Source organism: Rhinichthys klamathensis, unplaced genomic scaffold (assembly GCF_029890125.1).
Source record: "Rhinichthys klamathensis goyatoka isolate OS25496 unplaced genomic scaffold, OSU_Roscu_1.1 h1tg000133l_1, whole genome shotgun sequence".
In the NCBI taxonomy this organism is placed as follows: Eukaryota; Metazoa; Chordata; class Actinopteri; order Cypriniformes; family Leuciscidae; genus Rhinichthys; species Rhinichthys klamathensis.
Genome location: NW_026606668.1, coordinates 3199120 through 3214012, shown reverse-complemented (window position 1 = coordinate 3214012; position 14893 = coordinate 3199120). Strand labels below are relative to the sequence as shown.

Genomic DNA, 14893 nt, shown 5'->3' with positions numbered 1-14893 from the left:
TTGAAATTTGACTCAAAACCGAGAATTGATTTTTAATCGAGTTGTGAACTCAAGAATCAATTTGAATAGAACCGTGAGGTACCAAAAAATTCTCAACCCTAGTATAGTAAAGCAGCTAGTTAGGACGTTGATTGGAAAATGCATCTCAGATTGCATAGGCCTAGTCATTATTTGAACAAATCCCTGTTTTACCCTTTTGGCTAAAGTAACCAACAGAAACTACTCAACAAACAAACTAAAGATAGCATTGTGTCACCCTGGCAACCACCCAGAACACTCTAGCATTAATAAAACATCTTGATATTTCAGTGATCTTCTTGCTTGTGATAGGTGAATATGAATCTACAGCAGCAGACATGACCGATGAGAAACACACGCACACACACTCGCACCTTTGGACCTGTCAGGTTCGAGAGCGCATTGCTCTGAGGCATGAAAATTAGCATAAAAATTACCATCTGCTCCTGACAGCCTTGACAAAACATATACACACGCACTCACATGCAGCTAAGAAATATTGGAAATGCAGATTTACTTTCATGTGCCTATGTAACCTGCATCTCACCTCATCATTCTGTCAAAAAAAAAAACAGAAAAGAAAAGAAAAGAAACAAGATGGACGACGTTGACAGAGCTTGCAGACGGGAGAAGATTCACTAAGCAGAGGAACTTTCTAGCAAATTAATGTGCAGCGTCTGCGTTTGTGCGTTTCACATCTCAGAGCGAGACAAGACTGACACGATATCATTTCAGTGCAGCACAGAACGAAGGTCGAGCAAGGAGAGGCAGACAGAATAACATACAAATTCATTCCGAAAAAACAGAATAAATCAAATGTGTTTTCATTTCTCAGAAAAGTATGGAGAAACATAAGCCTGGCCGGCTCTCGACAGACATGCCAACACACAATCACTCTGAACAAACACACAGAGGAATGTGAGAGAGTGTGTACTCAGGCTCTGTGAAAACATCCACAGGAAATAGGAAGTGATGTCAGGCTTGTCAATAATTGTGACCATTCATTTCAAAGGGGCCAGTGAATTATCAGGCAAATAAGTGTTTTTCTTTTAATGTCAAGCAAATACTGCAAACCAACTCAATCACACATACAAACTTGTTTCACCATTTATATCTTCACCCATGTGAATGACAGAGACATCAGTCATCATCCTTTTTTATGAAAACAGACAGACCACATGGTAGTCTGCTTCCAACAGCAACATAGAGTAAGAAAGAAAGGGGGAGAGAGAGATGGAGAGAACAGGGAGCAAGAAACAACAATACAAGCCTCATATTGTTAGGCCGGCGGGATAGAAAACAGGCATAGGGACACACATGCACACACAGTGGGAATGAAACAGCACTTTCACAATCCTGAGTCAAGCCCAAGGCAACTGTTGGTCAGATGAGAGGAGTGTAATGTTACACACACACACACACACACACACACACACACACACACACACACACACACACAAACAAATTAAGAATGACAGTGGGATTGTGGCATGACTTTACACCCCCTTTCTGTGGAAAGCAGGACTGATTTGGATGAATGATGAGTCTGGCTTCTCCCTCAGTTCTCTGAAGTTAGTCTAAGGCCAACGTCCCACTAGACAATTTTTAAGCCGATTTTCAGTCGTAAGCTTTATTTGCACAGCCATTTGAGAATCAGAGGGAGCCGCATCTCTCGGATACGATCCAAACTTTTATTCAGCAAACGCAAAGCCACATAAGGCAAATGTTTTGATTGAGCAGAAGGGAAATACACAAACACACACATTAAAAGGGTAAATTTACTCCATGCATTGCATTATAATTCAGTCAATAGTTTATTACAATAATGTATGTTAACATGCTACTCCTGCTTTAACTTCCCTGAGCTTCACGTTCATTTGATGCTCAATTGAGCAACTGAAATATGACAACCTGATAGGTATTTGGAGAGAAATGACAAAGGCAGTCATTTATTTGGTCTAAAATGGTCACAAATGTAAACAAAAATGTAAAATGTGTGACAGAGTCACTTAAAATCTAAACACAGTTGGTGACATTTGGGAAACAGTTGTGTGCATTCATATGTGGTTTCGTCAAATAACATCTTCTATGGTAGTTAGGCCTAATCTTTTGTTCCACAAACAAATTATATTTATTATTTCAACTGAAAATAGAGAAAATGCAAGTATTTTACATTTACCTCACCCCTTAACCAAAGCGTCCGTGGAGTAAGCATATCATATAAAAATGTAAATGATATTGTACGAATTCATATGAATTCACCACCAATTTGTCAAAATGTAAAATATTTGCCATGAGAGTGTTTCTCCCTTACTGAACTGCAAATCATTTGATTTGACTTATTCAAAATGAAGCAGGGATCGTTAAAGATATAAATATTTTATATATGAAGAAAGAATTTATTCACAAAAATCACAATTTCACACAACAAATGTTATTGCTCATTGCTGAGCATAGTAAACTATTGAAAAAATAATCCAACTGTAATGTTTGCATTGATTATGTTTGGGAGTAAATAAAACCTACTAAGTAAATAATAGGTAAATTAGTAAATATACAAGTAAATAATATACCTTAAACAATCTACATAGCTTTTTTAAACAGGCCGACAGTTCATACAAATCACAAGTAGGCCTACAATAAATAGCCTAAATATTAAATAATCAGGATCGCTACAATGACAGCATCAAATGAGAACTAAACCAATTCTGAACAGCCATCTTTATCAAACTATTATGCAACTTGTCAGCTAAAAAAAGTAATCTGGCTCCTAAATATCCAATTCGACCAAAATTAAGTTGTTTCAAAGTAGCCTGCAAACTTATTTAAGTTTACAACCTTCATTCAATTCCCGTAATAATGTCATCCTAAATGAACACTTCAGCAGGCTGCAGTAAAAGCACTATCCTGTAAAACAATATAACAGAGCAATAACCCAACAGTGCAGATGTACCCCTGTACTACATGCCCCCCCCCCCCCCTCTCTCAGCCATCAGCTGCAGTCTCTCCACAGCACCTCCCCCTTCTCTCTCTCTCTCTCTCTCTCTCTCTCTCTCTCTCTCTCTCTCTCTCTCTCTCTCTCTCTCTCTCTCTCTCTCTCTCTCTCTCTCTCTCTCTCTATCCCCCTCTGACTCACATTTTCCTCAGTCAGCAACTCCAGACCCTTAAAGAGGGAGACAGAGACATAGTGCAGCAGCCTGCTGGAAAATAAACCAACACACACACACACACAGAGAGAGTATGCCCAGAGGACGCAGCTATTAGCAGTGACATCACATCGCTTACCTAAAAAAAAACCCAAAAAAACACAGGCTGCGACAAGGATACCAGATCCTGTATGAAGATGGTCACCAACACACTGACAAAGTAATATCACTCCAGTCTGATGCTAAAGATTTGTGTGTCTGTGAGTAAAAAAGAAAGACAGAGAAAGAAAGAGAGCGATGGAATTACAGAGCATGAGGAATTAAGTATATTTAAAAAGGGTGATAAGTTGGATATTGTCTCATCTGATATTTACAATTTATAAATTATCTAAATATATATATTCAAGTTTATGGAGCAGAAATATACAATACACATATAGCATATACAAACATAGAATAAGAAAATTCTGAGTTAATTCTTGAACATTTCAAAGCTCAACAATAAGGATGGCCAAATAATGGAACTACCCTATCAGGCCTGTGATCTAGTGTTTTTAGGCCTTATCCACCTTATTTTTCAAAGCGCAAGTAAGCTATTTTCTGTGAATGTGCAAGATTTTATAGATTAATAACTTATAGAATAACAAAGCGCAGAAGGGATGTCAAGGTTAGGACATTTTCACAGCAGTAAATAAACTTGTGACAACACTGCTATTACTGGAGGGGGAGGGGGAAGGGGTACTGAAGGGGTACGTGAAGGGTTCTTCACTTTCGCTTTTGAATTCGTGATCATGTGTATTCTGTGTATAGGGAGCGCCGGTACTAACTGCACATGTTACAAGATAAGAGTCAATGCTCAAGAACTGTTGCGCACCAAATCCTCCCCTATCCTCTTGTCAGTCATCTGATAAGTGAATTTTTTGTCACGTCACGTGATAAGTGAAATCTGACTTCTGCTGCACTGTAATGTGTACGGCCAAACAGAGGCGGCCTTTGCAATTTCGAGGCCCGTTTTAAACAATCAGTTGGCGCAAGGGCGGACAGACTTTCTTGCAGCTGCACCGCAAGTATGATTTTATCAACTGCAGGCGTGAGATATAAATATAGAAAATTAAACGATGGAAAAAAATTATTGAAACTAAAACTGCCAGTAGGTGGCAGTTATCTTATCAAATCATTATCTTACAGTTTTTCTGAATTGCTAAAACACATTTCTTGAAACCATCACTCATTTTCTCAAAACCTTAAACACAAAACCAAATTTTCAAACCACATTCAGAGAACCTCTGACTGAGAAACATTCAGAGAAACAATAGCCTCAAAACAATTTGATCTGTGCTCAAAATCAAACAATGCTTTCAGATCATACATACAGCGAGTCAATTCTTTAAACACTACAAATCATTCGTTAGACAATACATCAAAAAATGGAGAGAACACAGAAAGCATGCAGTTACAGAAAAAAGTCTATGGTAACAAAGTAAACAAATTTTGCAATTACTGTATGTAAAAAAAGTATAGTAATAATGACAACTTACAGTACAATATACAATAAATCGTATACTGTATGCACTGCAAGTATAGTATTGTACTGAATATTGTATAGTAGGCCTATCAAATGTCTGTATATTCAACACTAGCATACTGTGAAAATACAGTGACCCAACGGCATAAGCAAAAAAGGTTACAGTAAAAACCTCTAAATGAAAAGCATGTTACAGTAAAGTACACTCAGAAGAGTTGTGCAACTGCAAAATCAAGGTCAGTGAGAGAGATTTGATTCTGCTTCAGCATCATGTCTTCATGTTGATCTGGCCTGAGTAGTTTCTCCACATCACAGACACTGTCATCTCAGGCAAAGGGAAAAACCCTAAAGCCAGATCCAGCCTTGATAACATTCTCCACACCTGCTCTTTCTCGTCCTCATCCTCTTCCTCCTTGTTCACCACCTCTTATACACGTGCTCTCCCTTCTCTCCCTCTTTTATTGTTTCTATCCATTGTTGGTGGTATCAACATTCAGTGCAACATTTTGAATCAATTTTGGCTTGTACAGTTGGTTTGGTCACATCATTAGAAGTAACAAGTGTGAACAATTTTGAGCCGTTGTGTGTAAATGACGACAAGTCCAATGTTTTATTAGAGTTCATGAGATTTGCAAATGGTGTTTTACCTGAACTTGTTTAATGTTTTACAGAAAGAGTGATTTATTCAATTGGTTTAGGCTATTGAGAATTTGGTTCAGAGAATGGGGTTTAGTGTTTTAGCAATTCAGAAAAACTGTAACGAGTGAGTCATTCAATTCCTTCTGATTCCTTCAATTTGCGGACTCATTCAGTTGCACTGAGATGCACAATTGCTCTATTGTGGATTTGTTGAGAAGTAGAGCAAAATCAGACAAGGTTCTAAGTCTAAAATGAAAGTCACCTATAACATTAACTTTATTTTTATTGAACTGTTGTATAAAATCAATAGGCTATCACATTTGCAATTGTGCTGATATTCAGGAAAACAGCACACTCTATATCCTGTTATAAATAAAAACCAGAACTCATACAGGGACATTTTTGCCCCATAAATCTTGATTTTTTTAGGGGGCGTTTTTAAAGACCCCATTCATTTCTGTGATGGCTGAGGGGCGGGGCTTTTTTCGAGTGCAAGCAGATGGAGAACCCTTCTGTTCGAGTGAAACGTGTGAAACACTGTGTAACACCGGTAACATAGACTGCTGTAGCAAGCCTAAAGTGATGTAAACACTAAACAGTAAATCTATTTGCGCTATAAACCAGTGTGTTTTTTATGATAATAAATTAAAACAATATGATAAGTACCAGTTTGCAATAATAACTAGAAGCGGATGACACCCGAATCCTTACAAATTTAGTTTACAAATGGCCATAAACATTTTCTGTAGACATAAACATTTTCTGTAATAAACTGAATGTTGTTGAGATTCGAAGGATTTAGATTGCAGGCTTACAAATATGCCAGTCAAAACTGAATTGCAAGAAATTATCGAAAGCATTAAACAACATAAACAAATTAAATAATTATAAAAAAAATGTAAAAGTTTGTTTATTATGGAGTTAATAGCTGTGTAATTTCCAGCTAAGTAATTAAAACAAGCCAAATAAACAAGGGATGCCCAGATACCATTTTTTCAGAACTGATACCGATACGATACCAGCGCTTTTTTTTTATCATTGTAGAATTTCTACACCTCTGTGTGAAGTACTGATAATCACTCTTTTATGTTAATTTACTAAATACAGACTACTTCATTATAAAGATAAACAACAAATGAAAAAATATATATTCATAATCTATGGCAAAGATACAGTATATTATAAACTCGGTTAGTGGATAATTCAGCAGCAAACGTTATTCTAGAAAAATCATGTGTGCACAATAATTTTATGAAATCTAAACATTTTAGTGAAAAAAATTATTTAGTGGGGAACAAACAAAAGTGAACAAGTGTAGTACTAAATCTGGTGCAATGTTACACATTGCTATTTGTATTGTTATAAAATACATTCATGAAAAACAAATTGTATATGTAATTAAAAGACTTTTCTTTTAAAAAAGAAACTTCTTTTAAATGTATAGCATAGCTTAACATTGATAGATAGGACAGAACAAGAAAGGCTATGAATTTGTGCAAAAGTATTATAATATGAAAGGCTCCAATAAAGAGCGCCACAAATCGCTTATGTACATTCCGTGCGCAGGATGATAAGCTTGAAGCAACAAGTCACAGCTCTTCGCAAAGCACAAAGGGAAGATATATTGATGCGTAGTGTATTATATCTATGCAACAGTTTAGTAAGCCTTTTCTTTTAACAGTTTTATATTTCAATTACTGTGCGCGTGAAGAACAATTGTCTTTTCTATTCTACTCCAGTGTTGTGATCTAATAGACACCCGGTAGCAAGTGACATGATTTAGAAACAGTAATAAACTCGAGATAAAGTACTTTTATGCAAAACCATCGACCTTTATCTACAAATAATGGGAACACTGAATGATCCTGGAGAGCGTTATACCGTGCTGACTGTTGTAACCTAACGTGACATGCAGTTAATGGAGAATGACTGACAGCGGCAGCGAAGAGAAGCGTTTATGTGAACTTTAATTTAAAGACTTAAATATTCATCTGTACATCACATTAAGCTATCGAATTACTTCAGAAGATTTGGAATATAGTGCACAAAAACTTTACGGTGCTTTATAATCCTGTCTGACCGATACCCAACCGATACCCGATTTGTAGATGGCCGGCAAAGAATGGCAGTATCAGAGCCGATACCAATACTAAATTAAACCCCTTTTTATTAAAGAAAATGCAACAGATTTTCCCCTGGCACATAAAAAAACCTTTAAAAGAAAGAGAAATTGTGGTGGGGCAGGTGGAAATATTGGCAGGGTATATTTTCATATTGCAATGTGTCTCATTAGAAAAACAGAAATTTGCAGACAGAGCAGTATGAAAATGAAAGCAGCTGCTGCATCATAGGGATAAATGTTCTGGGCTAAGCTTTATCTACAGCATCTGTGCCAACAGAAAAACATTTGCCCCTCAGTTTGCAAAATGGCCAAAAATCATTTACAGTAATGCACTTGCAATGGGAGTTGATAGAGCTTTGAAACTGGAACAGACTAATCTTTTTGTTTCAAAATCAGCAGGCCTTATTTCTGAAAGTCTGGAAAAGACAAAAATCATTCATCTGTAAAATGCCAGGATTTGGTAATAGTCAGCACTGCTATAGTCTACTCAGTACAGTGAGACAGGTAGTGATTTCAAGCATTTACTAAATATATTTCACTTTTCACACATTATATTTTTAGACAGGTAGTGATTTCTAGCATTTACTAAATATATTTCACTTTTCACACATTATATTTTTTTAAATTTAAGAGATGAGATGAATGAAATGTTAAAGGAGAACTCCGGCGCAAAATGAACCTTTGGTCTAATAAAACATTGGTACCTTATCAACCATTCTCTGAGATTTGTTTTCATGATAATCGAATGTAAAGAGTTTTATCTCTAAAAACTGTTTAGCGTATAACGCTAGTAATGGGGGCATCTATTAAGTAAAAATAAATCGCTAGTTTATACCACTAACAAGACTCAAAATAGCCCCACACGAACACAGTAACATAATGAGGGTCCCTACATGCAAAACGAAGCATTGAGAACTTTGTAAGTGTACAGACCGTTTACTAAGAAGATAAAGATAAAGACAGTCCACTTCGTGTATACAGACAGGAGCCATCTTTGGAAAACAGTCTCGAATAGTCAAACCACGAACAACGTGCTAAGTGAGCTGAACTGTATGAAGTTCAGTGAACTTCTGAACTGTATGAATGGCGTTCGTGGTTTGATTAGTCGAGACTGTTTTCCAAAGATGGCTCCTGTCTGTATACACGAAGTGGACTGTCTTCATAAAATATCTCCTTATTAAACGGTCTGTACACTTACAAAGTTCTCAATGCTTCGTTTTGCATGTAGGGACCCTCATTATGTTACTGTGTTAGTGTGGGGCTATTTTGAGCCTTGTTAGTGGTATAAACTAGCGATTTATTTTTACTTAATAGATGCCCCCATTACTAGCGTTATACGCTAAACAGTTTTTAGAGATAAAACTCTTTACATTCGATTATCATGAAAACAAATCTCAGAGAACGGTTGACTAGGTACCAATGTTTTATTAGACCAAAGGTTCATTTTGCGCCGGAGTTCTCCTTTAAGGTCTCCATCAAAATTGTAAAATGGGTCATACTGCCATGACCTTGGGGGTTCTTCTGTCTTAGCTGTATATGACAATTTTATGCCACATAATACCATACAATTAATGAACGTCCAATGAGGTAGTCACCAAACACCCTAAATATATCACTTAGCCTTCAATAATGTCTGACTACTACCAGTCTATATCCTGTGATAACAAGCACATTTACACCCCAACAAAATCCTGTTACTGCATAGGCTGGCAGACATAGCATTGTGCCAGCAGTTAACCAAAATATATCCCATGATGAGTGTTATAACAAACATTGCATCATACAAACATTTTTGAGGAGCACAGGCTCTGGAAATAAGACTTTATGACCACAACAGCCTTCAGCAAAACATTCCAGAAGACTCTCAATCCCGAAGCAGAGACCTTATCCCAGCCAGAGCACATGGAAATCTGAATCCTTAACAAGTATACTATTTTCACTATAGCAGACAGAACTGAGCTGCTGTTGCACAACAAACAGACAAGGAGTGAAGGGATAAAAGTCAAGTTTAGGAGATCAAGAAGAAGAGAAAGAGCCACTGAAAAAGGTTTATTTACACTGAGATTAACTGCATTATGCATACTGAATGTGTGCTCACTGCTCACAGTTTTTTACAGAAACAATGGTTCAAAATGCCTGTCCCAATACCAGCATTCAGTATCCGCTATACTTAGAACTAAAAGTTTGTATATTATTTTATAGGAAATAAACAAAGATTCGGCACTATTAATATGTCACTAATTAATATAAAAATTAAAATTTGTGACACTGATCATGTGAATCCCTTTGTACAAAATGTCAAATGTTCTTGCTTCTACTGAAACTTTAAAAGATTATGCTATTCTGAACATTTTCAAATCAAGTTCTAACCAACCAGTAACATACCAAATAAATGAGTTGATCATATAGGCTAAATCAGGATCACTTGCAAGGGACCAACTTCCTAAAATTCAATTGCAGCTAGCTATATATTTGTATGTCCTAATGTGACATAAAGACAAACAACATGTTTCCAAATTTAAACAACTGGCTTTAATGATGTACTAAAGCAAAATATTATGAATATAAAGAATAAGTTTGAAAACCCCTTTTACGTTCATAAAATATTAATTTTAATGACTTTTACACTCTTTGTTTTTATGTTATTATGCTGGCCTGACAATATAATTTTTGTCAGGAAAAAAAAATATTAATTCACCCAAAACTGAAAGTTCTGTCATCATACCCTCACATTATTCCAAACACATAAAACATTTGTTCATATTCTCTCATCATTTTTGTCTATTAATTGAAAGTCTGTATAATCAACATTTTTAAGGTTCAAAAAGCTAAGTTTTTAATCACATATAAACATTGCCTGCTGACACACGCAAGAACAAACCTTCTTGTGTATTAAGCATGCATGTTTGAGCTGCGTTCATCAATGTTTATGTGAATAAAACTCTAAATGAAAAACTTGATTACATAAAATGATTAATCTTTTCAGAAGACTTGTATTAAATTGCTATATTCATTACTGTTATAAAGTGTTTAAAAATGTTAATTACGTAGATATTGAATGGACAAAAAAATAGGAAAGAATATTAAAAATATTTTCTTTTGTGTTCCAAAGATGAAGGAAAGTTGTGGGTTTGGAACGACATGAGGATGAGTAAATAATGACAGAATCTTTCATTTTTTGACGAACCTTTTGATTAAAAACATACAACATTTTCACTGGTGGTCTGAGAATTTTGGACCACATCCTCCACATATTACAGATTTCTATGTTTGGATTGTTAATAATATTTATAAATGTATGCCGCAAGCTACAGTTAGCTTATAAACAGTGCAGTAATGAGAGGTAAGACAAACCCATGAAGCACTTACAACCAACATCTATTGTGGATAACTGTAGAAGGCCCAGGGACTCAACTCAGTGGAAATGACCTCTTGTCATTTACAAACACATTTGCAAGAACATAAACAAACAGAATACCCACTGCCACAAGCCACCAAAACCATTTCATCTGACAAACATTGCTTTCCAGAAATGTAGCAACAAGCTTTGAAGTAACAACAATTCCCAGACCAGCTCTCAATGTTACATTGGCTTTCTCTATATCAACACAATTATACGATAGCTCGCAAAGGCCTTACTGTGGAAGATGTTATGCCGGTGACTGGTGTACAGTATAATTGGCTATTGTACTTCTATAAGAGGACCGGGGAATGTGAAATGGTCTTCAGAGAACATGTCTGCTGTTGGAGCTGCCTGTGCCTGCCGCAGAACGGGCGTCATAAAACGGGACTAGAGTCTCGCCACTGCGACGCGCGCACCTACAGCAGCGAGTAGCCTACGCACACACGGGCCTACGGGCGCGTTCACACTAATGATTCTTTCAAACACACAAGTTGGTGCTTTAACTTAAACAAACAAGCGCGTTTGCCACAGCCCCGAATGATACGCTATGGATTCCCGCTGCTTTGACTTTTCCATTGGCCTGGCCTTGAACGGGGGGCTGGAGCCTGCCATGGACCTGATAGGGGGAGAGGCGAGGCGAGTAAAAATAATCGTGGCGAAATAAACGGCACAAATGGCGTTTATTTAATAGCCTAATATACAGCCTAATGTTGAAGCGGCATTCGTTGTAAAAGTGAAGGAACAAACGCGAAACACAAAGTGACCCGTTAAGTCAAGCGATATTCAGGAGGGCTGTGACCACACGCACGACCCCCGTTTACACCATTCCATCGCAACTAAAACGAACATGATATAACAACATCAAAGACGCTTCAAAATGATTACAATATATCAAGCCACAGGGTGTTTGTTACTGTAGCAACGATAATATCCGATACTGTTAGTCAGAAGCCCATTGCCGAGGCGTTTATCCGCCTTCTGCTATCGCTGTTAGGGCGAAGCGCGTCCACAAATATTTCCAGCCTTTCAAACTTATTACCAACAGAAGTGGCGAACGAAAATAATTAAATGTTCTCAAATCATAAATTCAGCTGCTCTTATGTCCAGGTTAAATATTTTGGCATAGCACATCACTCACCTCAGATGTCACCACCCTCTCCTGTTCTCCTCCTTTTTTTCTGATTTACCTCTAGTATATTCTTCTCCTCATCTCATCTAGCGATGTCCGATTCGCGAACGAGTCGATCGTTTGAGTCGGACCTTTTAGATGAATCAGTTAAACCGGTTCACAAAACACGGAACAGTGCGGTTCAACAAATGATTCATTGAGCTCGAGGGCCTTCTCATTTGGACCGTAGAGTTGAAAAACAATGAGCGAACATTTTATTAAAAAATTAAAAACGTTTTTTATAGTTATGTATAGTGATGGCATTAATATTACTGTTATTTAAATGTAAATTTAATGTAGATTCAAAATTACTTTATGTTTTTATTAACTAAAAATATCTGCAAAAACAATTCAACAATGTAACTGGGGCACTTGACTTACAACTTCATTTAAACGGGGATGTTTTGTTGTAACTAAGAATACGTTTACAAGTAAAAAAAAAACTAAATATTCTAATTAGGGTAACATGAAATTCTGAAGTGAGCTAAAGTATTACTTTTTACGCCATAGAATAGTAAAATAATACAATCAATTTTAGTTTTTTTAATAATTCAAATAGTTTCTTGAAAACTACATTCATGAATGCAAAATTATGCAAGGAAGAATAATGTATAATTACAAACTTCAAATAAAAAGGGTCTATTTTCAAAGAGCCACCAAAAAAAGGCTTCTACAGATGTTTGGAGATAAACTCCTTTAAAGGGTACCCCGATTAGTGCAGCATGTTGGGCTTATAAGATTAAATTGGGCGTCAGCTATAAAAAGGTGATACAAAAAACTCCAAATGTTTTTGTTTTTATTTAAAAAAGCCTAAATTTCCAAAATTAAGGAAAGTCAAAGCAAAACACATTGCAATCAACATCATTTCAAAATAAGTGAAAATAATGTCGTTCTTCAACGACATTACAAAATGAGCAATTGGATGAAATGGGATAGGCTACTACTACGGTCATTACACTTCGCATGTTTATAGATTATACTGGAAGCATAGCCCTATAGGCTATGCCATTATTGCTTATTTATAGCACATAATGCTGTACATATGCCATGCTGGGATGTCAGGTAGGCAATGGCGTAACAGAACCAATGGATCGTTGTCAACCAGTTCATTGAAAAACACAGCTTGAAAGAACCGATTCGCAGAACTGAGTCGGACTTCCCATCACTACTCTCCTCCCTTCCAGATGTCGAGCTCCGTCTTCCAATCCGCGTCTCCCCGGAAGGCAACGGACCAATCAGACAGCGGACCAATCAGGCAGCGGACCAATCAGACAGCGGACCACAGGAAAAACATTCCCGGAGAGAAGAGAGAGAGAGCGTGACGAAAAGTTTGGAGAATGGGAGAGAGAACCTTGCACAATTTAAACTGGATCAAATGTACCGCTGAAAACAAGAAACTGTCCGAAAAAATAATCCAGTTCTGATAATAAATATCGTGTCAACCTGCACTTTAAAGTGCATTTAACTCGAACACTTAAACCAGTGTTTATGTGAAATCAAATCTAACGTTACTTATCATAGCCTATTTGTAAATTAAGCTGAAATAAAATAAAGATCCTATTACGCTAATAAGACCTTTGTTGAAATTAATTAATAGAGCTAGTTTGTAGTTGGTCTAACTAATTAATGGATGGATTTCAGCAAAGATCCTATAACCCCCATTTTAATGAGTTTGCATGATATGAGCTTTCAAGCAGCTGTCCAGTGTCTAGACTGCTATATTAGCTATTCTGTTACATCATCTTCCTCGGGAAAAGAAGGCACAGGAGGAGAACGAGAAGCTTGTAGCTATGCATGTTCAACAAGATAGCCATTAACCATCTGTGCTCTTAAATGTCTTTGACTGTGTGTGTGGGAAAGGGGGAGGGTGCAGACTTTTGGTGTGATCTTTGACCCGACAGACTGTGGAAGGCAGTTCATTTGACACTCCAGGGTAAATTGAATTCCTGAGGCCTCCTCCTCTGTCTGAGCTAGTGTATGTGTGATTTTTTACACTCAGAATTATAAAAAAATAAATAAAAACAGTTTAGATGTTATGAAACATTTACCTAACATGTTTTTGTTGTGTTGTAGTGAATAGGTAGGTAAAGGATTTTTTATTGATTCAACCCATCCAATGTAAGAGATTTATTTTTGAAGTGGTTGCATGAAGTTGCAGAAACAACAAAAGGCATACGTGTCCTGAAAGCACACGCTCAGACATGCTGTCCCAAGTGACCCAGAGGTCAAACTCCACTCCTTAAAGCAGCACCCGTGCTAAGAACAGAGACAGAGCCGAGTTGTTTGCATTCTAAAGAATGGAGGCGTGAATCAAACATTTCAGAGTCAATCGCAAACCACCGTGCATGCACTCACTTTTATGCTCCAAGTCACAAAGTACCATAGAAGTGTTTCATGACTTGTGCACAATATGAAACACAATAAAAAAGACACTATTAGCTTAAATATACACAACCAAACGTTTACTGTCTGTACGTTTTTTTTTTATGTTTTTGAAAGAAGTATTGTTTTGCTCACCAAGGCTGCATTGATTTGATCAAAAATACAATGCAATATTGTGAAAAATGATTAAAACTTTAAAGTGTAATTTTTTCCTCTATATAGCAAAGCTGAATTTTCAGCAGCCAATTAATTCAGTCCTTCTGAAATCAATATGCTGAGTTGGTTTTGTCAAACATTCGTGCTGCTTGAAAGAGTGAAACTTTTTTTTTCAGAATTCTTCAAAGAATAGAAAGTTCAAAAGAACAGCATTTGTATGCAATAGAAATCTTTTGTAACATTATAAATGTCTTTACTTTTAACCTTCACTTTTGAACAATTAAATGCATGATTGCTGAATAAAAGTGATGTCTTCCTCCTGACCCTAAAAATT

The 14893-nt window shown here is 36.6% G+C and overlaps 1 protein-coding gene across 7 annotated transcripts in view; it reads right to left on the bottom strand.

Moving 5' to 3' along the window:
- apbb2b (amyloid beta (A4) precursor protein-binding, family B, member 2b) overlaps positions 1–12089 on the bottom strand; it is a 60035-nt gene extending 47946 nt beyond the window's left edge. For all 7 annotated transcript variants that reach the window (XM_056256884.1, XM_056256887.1, XM_056256886.1 and 4 more), the window contains exon 1: positions 11992–12089. The gene's annotated coding sequence lies outside the window, so the exon portion shown is untranslated. The remainder of the gene's footprint in view (positions 1–11991) is intronic.
- Positions 12090–14893: the final 2804 nt, after the last annotated feature.